Raw genomic sequence first — 13,498 nt, forward strand, 5'->3', positions numbered from 1 at the left:
CATGAAGTTTTCATGGTAGTGTACCTTGTTCAAAAACAAGAAACAATAGCAAGCGTAAAACCCCAAAACTGAAGATAGTTCCAGTTTAGTTTAATGTAACAATTTTAGCACTTATATTATTTTAGCATTTCTAGCATCTTACTGGCCTGTGAGCTCCTGTAGTCTCATAAATGTTCCTTTTGTGACAAATACAGATGTTGTTACATTTGAGATGCAGCTAAAAACAAACTGGGATTAGCAATGGCAGCAGCTCTGTTGCCATGGAGGCAAAAGGGTCCCTAGATGGGTCAAAATAAATGCACAGCAGTGCAAACATGGAAATCAACATGCTGAGGGGATGTTACTAAATGTGTTTGACAGAATAAACCAGTGCAGAAGACATACTCATATCTCTTACTTAAATAAAAGTAGCAATGCTACAGTGAAAAAATAGTAAATTACAAGTCCTTCATTCAAAATCCAGCCTTGAAGGACAGGTCCACTGTTTTTTTCAGTGTGTCTTAAAACAACAATCAGATGCCCATATGAACAGTAACAGAGGTTTCTCTCACTGTAATTATTCCTCCTGTTCATACTGAATATTAATTAATATAAAAGATCCCCTTCAAATGTGCTTTCAATCATTTTGTGCAAAAATGCATTCCAAAGTTGATGTGAAGCTTATATGAGTGTAACTTTATTTTGTTACTGTACTGCTGCATATACTAGGCCTATGTTTCGTTTCAATTTTCATTTTTTTCTGTTTATTGTATTGTACTGTGTTGTGTGACCATTGCAGGAAATTAAATGTGTTTTTCCTCACATTACACGCATATCTAAGTGCTCTTTTGCTTTACAAAGTGGAATGTGAAACCTTGTACTCTTGAAATCAGTGTCTGAAGAATATTCACTTTGATACACAGTAGCAGTCAGTTATCTTCAGGAAAATCTTCAGAAATCTGGTACAGTAGGCATTCATTGTGAGTGAAAACATGTAGGACAGGACTGTTTGGAAATTCGGAGATGAGAAGCACACTTCCAGAGTCCACTGTCATTCTGACAAAACATCTAAACATTTTGACCACCTTGATTGTATACAGCGTCAAAGGAGCGTGTCATTCTGGTGGCAATGAGTTATTCGTTGACACAATGACTTAATTTTGAAACATGAATTTAAGGTTTTGGGTGAGTTGCAGCCTTTTGCAGGTTCAAATTTTACTTTAAATGCTGATCATTTATATTTCTAATGCCTAACAACCTGTAACTGTTACTTATGTCAAAGAATATAAGTTACTGTTTGTGGTGTATTATCTCATATTCATTCATATTCATAAACAAAAGACCAACACATTCTCTGCATTAAACATTAGCATGAGCTTTTGTTGTTTTGTCATAACAGAGTGAGGAGTAATAAAAGATTCTTTTTTTTTTTGGCATTTTTGCCTTTATTGGACAGTGGGCAGTGAAGAGGCAGACAGGAAACAAGGGGAGAGAGAGATGGCTATGACATGTGACATTTGGCTACTGGGGTGCTCCAATCAATTGACTCTTTACAGTCTTCTGGAATAAAACTGATAATTACATCATTTCAAGTAGCAGTATTTCATCTGTGTCCCAAACCCAACTGAAAACAACACAAAAAGTACTGAAATTCATTCAAATTTATTTGTAAGTCTGTCACAATGTGGTCATTGTACATTTTTTTGAAAGCTGATAACTCTTCTTATTGGTTTGGTTCATTTCTTTATATGTCTACATTTAACTTTAAGCTTTATCTACTGTAAATACATAAATGAGATCAGATTTATGATGGAAATATGACATTTCTGTTTGTTTCATGTATTCATTTGAGGAACGTTACAGTATCCTCATTCCTCCAGATCTGATGTTTTCAGCTCTTCAGTGACATTGAAGTCATATGATTCATGTACATCATCCTTTATTCACCAAGTCTACATTTGATTTTTATATACACAACTACTTTTACACCTCAGGAACAGGGAAGCATAATAACAATACTAACAATAACAACAGTAATAATAATAAAGATGACTAGCAATAATAATAGCAATAATAGCTGGAGAAGGTGTAAAGGCTGGACCACGCTTTCATCACTCAGGTTCTGGAATTTCCTGTGAGATGAGAAAGCAAAAAAACTCTGGGGAAGAAGTCAAGTTAGTTACACACATTAATGGTACATGAATGCATACAGATTGAGAGGAGGAAGAGGAGAGAGGAGCTCAATGCATCATGGGAAGTCCCCCAGCAGTCTTGGCCTATAACAGCATAACTGAGGGCTGATCCAAGGTGAGCTTTATCAAAAAGGAAAGTTTTAAGCTTACTCTTAAACGTAGAGAGGGTGTCTGGGTGACCGAATCTGGGAGATGGTTCCACAGGAGAGGAGTCTGATAGCTGAAGGCTCTGCCTACATTCTACTTTTGGAGACTCTAGGAACCACAAGTAAGCCTGCATTCTGGGAGCGCAGTGTATTAGTAGGGTAATAGGGTACAACGAGCTCTTTAAGACATGATGGTGCCTGACCACTAAGGGCTTCGCAGATGAGGAGAAGGATTTTTAATTCTGTTCTATATTTTACAGGAAGCCAATGCAACAAAGCTAAAATGGGAGAAATATGATCTCTTTTTGTAGTTTTTGTCAGTACACGTGCAGCTTCATTCGGGACCAGCTGGAGAGTTTTTAGAGACTGATAATACCTGATAATGAGGAATTGCAATAATCCAGCCTAAAAGTAACAAATGCATGGACTAGTTTTTCTGCATCTTTGTGAGAAATGTTGTGCCTGATTTTTGCAATATTATGTAAGTGACAAAAGGCAGTCCTTGAAATTTGTTTTGTGTGGGAGTTGAAGGACATATCCTGATCAAAGGTAACTCCCAGATTCCTTACGGTGGTGCTGGAGGCCAGGGTAATGCCATCCAGAGTAGCTATATCATTAGATAATGTATTTCTGAGGTGTTTAGGGCCAAGCACAAAATTTCCTTTTTCTCTGTGTTTAGTAGCAGAAAATTGCAGGTCATCCAAGTCTTTATGTCCTTAAGGCATGCTTGTAGTTGCTTTAGCTGATTGGTTTCATCTGGCTTCATTGATAAATATAATTGGGTATCATCTGCATAGCAATGAAAATTTATGTTTCCAAACAATATTACCTAAAGGAAGCATACATAAAGAGAATAGTATTGGTCTAAGCACAGAACCTTGTGGAACTCTGTGACTAACTTTTGCGTGCTATGTAGAAAGTCACACAACTTACTGGTGACTGCTTTCTCAAGTATCTTAAAGAGAAATGGAAGACTAGATATAGGTCTATAGTTGGCTTAGATGCATGAATCAAAAATAGGCTTCTTAAGAAGAGGTTTAATTACAGCTACTCTGAAGGACTGTGATTCATAGCCTGTTAATAAATACAGATTGGTCATTTTTAGTAAAGAAGTGGTAGCTAAGGGTGAGACTTCTTTAAGCAGCCTAGTTGGGATGGGGTCTAAGAGAAGTAATCGTTGAAGTTAGTTCAGGAAGGTTAATTGGAGAACAACAGTCTACATATATGTCAAGTTTTACAGCTGTTTCTAGAGGTCCTGTGTCTGGGGATAAATAAGTGCCTGTTGAGGGCAGGAGGTGATGAATTTTGCCTCTAATAGTTAGAATTTTATCATTAAAAAAGCTCATAAAGTTGTTTCTACTGAGAGCTATAGGAATACATGGATCATAAGAGTTATGACTCTTTGTCATCCTGGCCAAGGTGCTGAAAAGAAACCTAGGGCTGTTCTATTAGTGATGAGTAATAGGCGGCTCTGGCATTACAGAGGTCCTTCCTATATGTTTTAAGACGTTTTAAGATCTTGCCAGAGTAAGTGAGATTCTTCTAGTTTGGTGGAATGCCAAATCATTTCAAATTCTCGTGATGTTTGCTTTAATTAGCAGGTTTGGGAGTTATACCATGGAGCTAACCTAGGTTTTATTATTTTCCTTTTTAAAGGGGTGATGGAGTTGTGTGTTATTCACAATGAGCCTGAGCACTATCGACAAGCTTATCAATTTGGGAGGGACTAAAGTTAACATAAGAGTCCTCTGTAGTATTGAGACATGGCATTGATTTCAGTACTGATGGAATTGCTTCCTTAAATTTAGCTACAGCACTATTAGATAGACATCTAGTAAAGACATTTTTGTCTAATGGCATGTAATCCAGTAATAGGAATTCAAAAGTTATTAAGTAATGGTCTGATACAATAGGATTTTGTGGAAAAACTATTAAATGTTCAATTTCGATACCCTAAGTCAGAAGAAGATGGAGGGTGTGGTTAAAATAGTGAGTGGGTTTAGTTACACTCTGAGAGAAGCCAATTGAGTCTAATAATAAGATAAATGCAGTGCTAAAACTATCATTATCAATATCCATATGAATATTAAAATCACCTACTATAATTATTTTATCTGTACTAAGGACTAAGTTTGATAAAAACTCTGAGAATTCAGATAAAAATTCAGAGTACGGGCCAGGAGGACGGTACACTATAACAAATAGAATTGGCTGTTAAATTTTCCAGGTTGGGTGAGAGAGACTAAGAACAGAGCTTTCGAATGAGTTATAATTAAGTTTAGGTCTAGGGCTGAGAGTAAATTCATTTAGGCTGACATATTCTTCATGATACAGTCAGGTTTCAGTAAGACAAAATAAATCAATATGATAATCTGAGATTAGATCGTTTACTAATACAGCTTTAGATGACATGAGATCTAATATTTAAGAGTCCATTTAATTCTTCTATTTTGTTGTACTATTGCAGTGGTGGTGTTAATTTTTATCAGATTTTATAAATGAATCCTCTTCTGTTTACTTTAGATTTAATTGATTTAAGTGGTTGGGGGACGGACACAGTCTCTATGTGGTTTTGGGTGGGTAACTGCTCTAACTGAAGCACAGAGAAGTGTGTAGGACTGCAGCTCTGCCTACTGGTCACAACTCTAGGTTGTCATGGTTTTCCCCCTAAACTTTATTTAAAAATACACAAAATGTCATGCCAGCAGGTGTATTCCATGTATACCTTTTATGATTGGTTGGTTTGTAGACCTCTATGTAGGTTGTGGCAGCAGTCACATTTACATAATTTGGTCTTAAATTTCTGACTTTCTGTATTTCCCTCAGGCTGTTTTCTGGTCAGCAAATCAGCTGTTGGGCTCATATGTTTTAGTGACATTTCGTGAGTCACAATGTGATGTAATTGGAGTCTGATATCAATTAAGATATATCATTATTATTATCATCATCATCATCATCATCATCATTATTATCATCTCCACTGTCGTTGTCCCACTGATATGTGTATCACTGGAGCATATCACTGCAAAACTTTCAAAACTGACAAACTGAATGAAGCATGAGTGATGTTTGAAGCTTTGTGATGTCATCAGTCACATGGTTTTCTTCATTTGACACAAACTCTGACACATACTGTACTGAAACTGTGCGCTTCCCATGACTGAAACAAGCCTCAGAGCTTCGCTGTCATCAACCCATCACTTGCAGAACATCAAGATAAGATGTAAACTGATTCAAACAAAAATCTGTGTCTTTAATGACCAAAATATTTTCACAGGGTTGGTTTTGTCTGATAATAAGTGTAATATTTCTTTAATTCAGGCCTTTCTTCTTTTTCTTCTTGTATTTAAGTATTTTTCCATTATGTAACATAATGTCGGCTCAATATGTCAGTAAATAATTTGTGTAAAACCCTTCCTGTTCAAACACACACACCTGTTCATCCTATAGCTGAAGTTCATTGGTCGTTCATGAGGTAATCAGTGCGTTGTTATTTCCAGGGGTGACCGCAGACAGGAGCGGTGAGGTCGTCCCTACTAAACCACCTCCTCCCACCTCAGTGCAAAGAGCAGTATGTGTACCTCTGTCCACACTGGGCCCAGCCCCACCTTTCACCTTTTACATAACTCTGTTAGCTCTCACTTTGATCCTCTTGATTCACTGTGTAGAAAAATCTGACTATCATTGTTCTTTATGTTTGCTCTTTTTAATGTGACTCACTTTATTAACATCTATAAACACTCTTTATTCTGCTCAGTGGGGCCTCATTTATAAAAACAGTCTCAGGACCAAATTCTAAGAAACTTTATGCCCGAAACCTTTCAAACAAGTCTAGTTTAACTTTATTATTGTCTATCTATCTGTCAATCTTACTATATTATTATAATATCTAACCAACAGATTTAAGTGAAATTTTATGGAAAGTTCAGCTCTTCATGTCGTTTTTTGTTTGGATTCAGTAACTTTTTAAAAGTATGAGATGGCTCAACATTCATTATTATCTCATGAATGTCTGTTGTATCCTGTAATATCTTTGTGTTTTGCGTATTTTGTTGCAGACCATGTCTATTATTTAAATGAATGTGGAGTTTAATGTTGCTCTGGCAGAGGAATGAGCTGTCATTCTAGTTCAGAAGTGAAAGAAAAAGATTAAAATTTCCACCCAAGCTGTAAACGTCAGAGCTAATTCATGTTTCAACTCTGACCTGCTGTACTTAGTGTAGAGCAAACTGTTTTACAGTGCAACAGATGATTATGAGTGACAAGTGTTTTTATCTGGTTTTTGTCACTCTGAGGTTTACCAACCTGGAAATTCAAAAACCGGTCTGATTGTTTTCACTGTTAGACTTCTTTGTAAATATGCAGCTACCAGTGAGGCCACATCCTCAGAAATTAAGTTTCCTGTTACTAAGAATTTTCTCTGAGGTTCAATTCACAAGAAATTCACAAGATGTCTCTGCTTATGCTTATACTAATGAGTCATGTACAAATAGTTTGCCTTCCTCCTCTGCAGGAAAAAACACTTTTGTAATGTAAAATCAGTATTCTGCTCATCATATTGTCATCATGGCATTGACTGATTTTATTGACATATTTTGGCAATATTATGTCAACTTGTACAGTTCAGTAGTTGTTAGAGAAATTGTCTCACTCCGACAGCCTCAGAGTCTTCATGCAGGCTGCAACTAACGATTATTTTCATCATTGATTAATCTGAATATTATCCTCTAAATTATTCAATTGATAGCTTGGTCCATGAAACATCAGAAAACAGTGAGAAATGGCCCTTTGTTCAAAAAAATCAAAATTATTAATTTAAGACAAAGAAAAGCCATAAATTCTCATTTTGAGCTCCTGGAACCCCCACATCTCTCAGCTCTCTAAGTCATGGACTGTTTTCAGCATCTAACTTTTCATGCCAGACTATTCTCTTTATTTCTGTTACAGTATGATGCTGCTGAATGTGTTATGTTTTTGTCTACTGATTTCTGACGTGTGAAATTCAACTTCTTACTCTTTGGGAAACTTGACCACAAACGGAACTGAATGGCTCGCCTCACGGTTCGGTCATTTTACGTTTCCATTCAACAAATATTTCCAATTCACTTCTGTTGAAGCTTGAACAAAAGGCAATTGAGGCATGTGTTTCCTGGTTGGGTGTGATGTCAAGCCAGTTTCGCAGTTCAGAGTTCACTTTTGTTCAGCTCTGACTTGGTGGATGTACTTGTTGAAACATCATGTGACCGTACCTTTCTAAGGAAATTTGAGGCATTGATTATTCTGAAGAAAAAGGGTGTGGTCACAAACTGATTGGCTAAGATGGGAATGAACCCAGCTGCCCTCAATTACTATTTGAGAGCTAGTCCCCACACCCTGCACAACAGGTGATCTAAATAACCCTCCAACCAACCCAGAGGGATTTCGTCATACAACTATATAAATTCGGAACAGGGAAATGACAAAGTCCCATGAATGGGGTGACTGCTACACAACAAAGGGTCAGTTGCACTCATACCTTGCAGACAAATGCCCCACAGGATGTCAAGTCTTGCCGACACAGATGATTTATTGTATCGCGAGTCCACCGTGAGATGTTGATATGTCTGTGTCTCATGAAGGCTCTGTAGGATAGCCAAATATTTTAGCCATTTGTAATCAAGAAACTTATGACATTACCACTGATGTATAACTTGCCTTGTCATATCCTTACATTTGCTTATGTGGGCAGGGGTTTCATCTAAGGGGTCAACGTAAAGCGCCCACTTCTCCTTTGGATAGATGACCTTCATAATACATATGAAGTCATGTAAAGGGGATGAATTATCAAATTAAAAATCATGCTAGAGTACCACACAAATGTCTGGACACTCCTACACATGGTTCAATCTGCTCTATGGTAGTGAATGTAAATTCTCACCACAAGTGTCCAGTGCCATTTGTCACAGACTGGTCCTATGGGGACATTGTAAGATGAATGAATGAATACTTGTGTGTATTGCAATCATGTATGAACAGATTTTGATAACAGTCAGCTTGTTTAATCCCTTGAATGATCCTTGCCACATTGCAGTCATTTGAAAGGAGTCAATAAGATAAAACTCTGTTTCCTCTTGTAACTTCACGACAGCATGAATGAATGCATTCACACGACACACTAGTCACCATGCCCGGCTGCTGATCATTCTCTCACGTGCTGACGTGCTGACGTGCTACGGTAAGCGTATTGTATCATTTCCGGTTGCCGACTGTGTCTACTGATAGCGTTGTTGCTGCTCTCGTCTCAGTTGATTTTCCTATATATATCACATTACTGTGGACTAATTGTGGATTAATATCTGCTGTATATTTAAACTTTCGCTAGTTTTACACAAGCACTCTCAGCGCTTTTCTCTTGGCGACTTTTCTCGCTAATCGCACAAGTTGTTAGTCACTTTAGCTCTGCAGCTAGCACTAGCAGCTAACTTAAACTAAGTAGTTAGCGATGGCTTCTCTCTCTCCCTCTCGTTCTCCTGCTCTCTCTTGCTCGGTGTGTCAAATGTTTAGTTATTCCTCTGCCTCCTTTAGTGATAGTGGTAAGTGTAATAAGTGTAGTTTATTTGCAGCACTGGAGGCAAGGCTTAGTGAATTGGAAGCGCGGCTCCGCACCATGGAAAAACAATCAGCTGCTAATATAGTTAGCCAGCCCCTAGTATCCGGTGCGGATACTAGGGGGATACTAGTATCCAGTGCCGACCTAGCGTAGCTCCCACTCCCCTGGCAGCTCCCGAGCAGCCGGGAAGCCAGGGCGGCTGGGTGACTGTCCGAAGGAAGCATAGCCCTAAGCAGAGGCCCACGGTTCACCACCAACCAGTTCATGTTTCTAACAGGTTCTCCCCACTCAGCAACACACCCGCTGAGAAACAAACTCTGATTATTGGCAGCTCCATAGTCAGAAACGTGAAGTTAGCGACACCAGCAGCTATAGTTAAATGTATTCCTGGGGCCAGAGCGGGTGACATTGAGTCAAATTTAAAACTGCTGGCTAAGAATAAACGTAAATATGGTACGATTGTCATCCATGTCGGCGGTAATGACTCCCAATTACGCCAATCGGAGATCACCAAGATTAATGTTGAGTCGGTGTGTACATTTGCAAAAACTATGTCGGACTCCGTAATTTTCTCTGGACCGCTGCCTAATCTGACCAGTGATGACATGTATAGCCGCATGTCACAATTCAACCGCTGGTTGTCGAGGTGGTGTCCAGCAAACGATGTGGGCTTCATAGATAATTGGCAGACTTTCTGGGGAAGACCTGGTCTGATTAGGAGAGACGGCATACATCCCACTTTAGATGGAGCTGCTCTCATATCCAGAAATATGGCCCAGTTTATTAGTAAACCAAAACCATGACAACCCAGAGTTGAGACCAAGAGGCAGAGCTGCAGTCCTACACGCTTCTCTGCGCTTCCATTAGAGCAGTTACCCACCCAAAACCACATAGAGACTGTGTCTGTCCCCCGACCACATAAATCAATTAAATCCAAAGTAAACAAAAGAAGAGTCATTCATGAAAATCTAGTAAAAATTAAAACCACTACTGCAATAGTACAACAAAATAAGATAATTAAATGTGGACTCTTGAACATTAGATCTCTTTCATCTAAAGCCGTTTTAGTAAACGATTTAATTTCAGATCATCATATTGATTTATTTTGTCTCACTGAAACCTGGCTGTGTCATGAAGAATATGTCAGCCTAAATGAATCCACTCCCCCCAGTCATATTAATACTCATATTCCTCGAGACACTGGCCGAGGAGGAGGAGTTGCAGCCATTTTCAACTCAAGCCTAATCATCAACCCTAGACCTAAATTTAATTATAACTCATTCGAAAGCCTTGTTCTTAGTCTCTCTCAGCCAACCTGGAAAACTTTACAGCCAGTTCTATTTGTTATAGTCTATCGTCCTCCTGGCCCGTACTCTGAATTCCTATCTGAATTCTCAGAGTTTCTGTCGTATTTAGTCCTTAGTACAGATAAAGTAATTATTGTAGGTGATTTTAATATTCATGTGGACGTTGATAATGACAGTCTCAGCACTGCATTTATCTCATTATTAGACTCAATTGGCTTCTCTCAGTGTGTAAATAATCCCACTCACCGTCTTAACCACACCCTAGACCTTGTTCTGGCTTATGGGATTGAAATTGAACATTTAAGAATTTTTCCACAGAATCCTATTTTATCAGATCATTTTTTAATAACTTTTGAATTCCTATTACTGGATTATACACCACTAGACAAAAATGTCCTCACTAGATGTCTCTCTGATAGTGTTGTAGATAAATTTAAGGAAGCAATTCCGTCAGTACTGAATTCACTGCCATGTCTCAATACTACAGAGGACTCTTATCTTAACTTCAGTCCCTCCCAAATTGATAATCTTATTGATAGTGCTGCAGGCTCACTAAGACAAACACTCGACTCCATCGCCCCCTTAAAAAAGAAGACAATAAAACATAAGAGGTTAGCTCCATGGTATAACTCCCAAACCCGCAAATTAAAGCAAACATCGCGAAAATTGGAAAGGATTTGGCGTTCCACCAAAGTAGAAGAATCTCGCTTAGTCTGGCAAGATAGTCTTAAAACATATAGGAAGGCCCTCTGTAATGCCAGAGCCGCCTATTACTCAGCATTAATAGAAGAGAATAAAAACTGCCCTAGGTTCCTTTTCAGCACTTTGGCCAGGCTGACAAAGAGTCATAACTCTACTGATCCATGTATTCCTATAGCTCTCAGTAGTAACGACTTTATGAGCTTCTTTAATGATAAAATTCTAACTATTAGAGACAAAATTAACCACCTCCTGCCCTCAACAGGCACCGTTCTTTCCCCAGACACAGGAACCTTGGTAACGGCAGTAAATCCTGACATATATTTGGACTGTTTTTCTCCAGTACACTTGTCTGAACTAACTTCAATGATCTGTTCAGCTAAACCATCAACCTGTCTCTTAGATCCCATCCCAACTAGGCTGCTTAAGGAAGCCTTACCCTTAGTTAGCACTTCTTTACTAGATATGATCAATCTGTCTTTAGTAACAGGCTATGTACCACAGTCTTTTAAAGTAGCTGTAATTAAACCTCTTCTTAAGAAGTCTACTCTTGATTCAGGTGTTTTAGCCAATTATAGACCTATATCTAACCTTCTATTTCTATCTAAGATCCTTGAGAAAGCAGTCTCTAATCAGTTATGTGACTTTCTACATAACAATAGTTTATTTGAGGATTTTCAGTCAGGATTTAGAGCGCATCATAGCACAGAGACAGCACTGGTGAAAGTCACAAATGACCTCCTAACTGCATCGGACAAAGGATTTGTCTCTATACTTGTCCTGTTAGATCTTAGTGCTGCATTCGACACAATTGACCATCAAATCCTTTTGCAGAGACTGGAACATTTAATTGGCATTAAAGGAACTGCATTAAGATGGTTTAAGTCCTATTTATCAGACCGATTTCAGTTTGTACACGGAGTTCCACAAGGTTCTGTACTTGAACCAATTCTATTCACCTTATATATGCTTCCTTTAGGTAATATTATTAGGAAACACTCCATAAATTTTCATTGTTACGCAGATGACACTCAATTATATTTATCAGTGAAGCCAGATGAACGCAATCAGTTAAACAAACTCCAAACATGCCTTAACGACATAAAGACCTGGATGACCTGCAATTTTCTACTACTAAATTCAGATAAAACTGAAGTTATTGTGCTTGGCCCTAAACACCTTAGAAACACATTTTCTAATGATAAAGCTACTCTGGATGGCATTACCCTGGCCTCCAGCACCACCGTAAGGAATCTGGGAGTTATCTTTGATCAGGATATGTCCTTTAACTCCCACATAAATCAAATCTCAAGGACTGCCTTTTTTCACTTACGTAATATCACAAAAATCAGGCACATCCTGTCCCTAAAAGATGCAGAAAAACTAGTTCATGCATTTGTTACTTCTAGGCTGGATTATTGCAATTCCTTATTATCAGGCTGCCCTAACAAGTCTCTAAAGACTCTCCAACTGGTCCAGAATGCAGCTGCACGTGTTCTGACTAAAACTAGAAAAAGAGATCACATTTCTCCCATTTTAGCTTCACTACATTGGCTTCCTGTAAAATTTAGAATAGAATTTAAAATCCTTCTCCTAACTTACAAAGCCCTTAATGGTCAGGCACCATCATATCTTGAAGAGCTCATAATACCGTATTATCCCACTAGAACATTGCGCTCCCAGTATGCAGGCTTACTGGTGGTCCCTACAGTCTCTAAAAGTAGAATGGGAGGCAGAGCCTTCAGCTATCAGGCTCCTCTTCTATGGAACCATCTACCGGATTCAGTCCGGGGTGCAGACACCCTCTCTATGTTTAAGAGTAGGCTTAAAACTTTCCTTTTTGATAAAGCTTATAGTTAGGGCCGACCAGGCTCGCCTTGGATCAGCCCTTAGTTATGCTGCTGTAGGCCTAGACTACTGGGGGACTTCCCATGATGCACTGAGCTCCTCTCTCCTCCCCCTCCTCTCCATCTGTATGCATTCATGTAACATCAATGCATGTCACTAACTTTGCTTCTTCCCCAGAGTTTTTTGTGCTTTCTCATCTCACAGAAAAACCTGACTCTCGGGCCGAACCTTCGCGGTCCTTCACAGTCCTGATGGCATCCTTCCCTGGCTGTTGCTGCTTGTGCTTGTTGTTGTTTGTTGTTGTCATTGTTTTTCTTCTGTCCCCCCTCCCCCTTTCCCTCTCTCTTTCTCTCTCTCAACCCAACCGGTCAAAGCAGATGGCCGCCCACCAAGAGCCGGGGTCTGCTTGAGGTTTCTACCCGTTAAAGGGGAGTTTTTCCTTACCGCTGTCGCCAAGTGCTTGCTCACGGGGGAATTGTTGGGTCTCTGTAAATTAAAGAGTACGGTCTTGACCTGCTCTATGTGAAAAGTGCCTTGAGATGACTTCTGTTGGCTCCTCATTTTCAATCAGTGCATAAAGATCTGCAACACTAGTGTAGATAAATAAGCAAAAGACACACAGCAGAGAAATGCATATGTTACCAAAGCAGTTCCTATTGTAGGTAAATGCCATCATACCTGCCACTTGTCTGGAATTTCAGACAGGTAACAGGCCTCCCTTCCATACATGAGAAAATA

The 13,498-nt window shown here is 38.9% G+C and overlaps 1 pseudogene; it reads right to left on the reverse strand.

Moving 5' to 3' along the window:
- Nucleotides 1-2,090: 2,090 nt before the first annotated feature.
- LOC122967013 lies at nt 2,091-6,002 on the reverse strand (annotated as a pseudogene).
- Between the last annotated feature and the right edge of the window lie 7,496 nt (nt 6,003-13,498).

This window comes from Thunnus albacares, chromosome 17, assembly GCF_914725855.1.
Source record: "Thunnus albacares chromosome 17, fThuAlb1.1, whole genome shotgun sequence".
NCBI lineage: Eukaryota > Metazoa > Chordata > Actinopteri > Scombriformes > Scombridae > Thunnus > Thunnus albacares.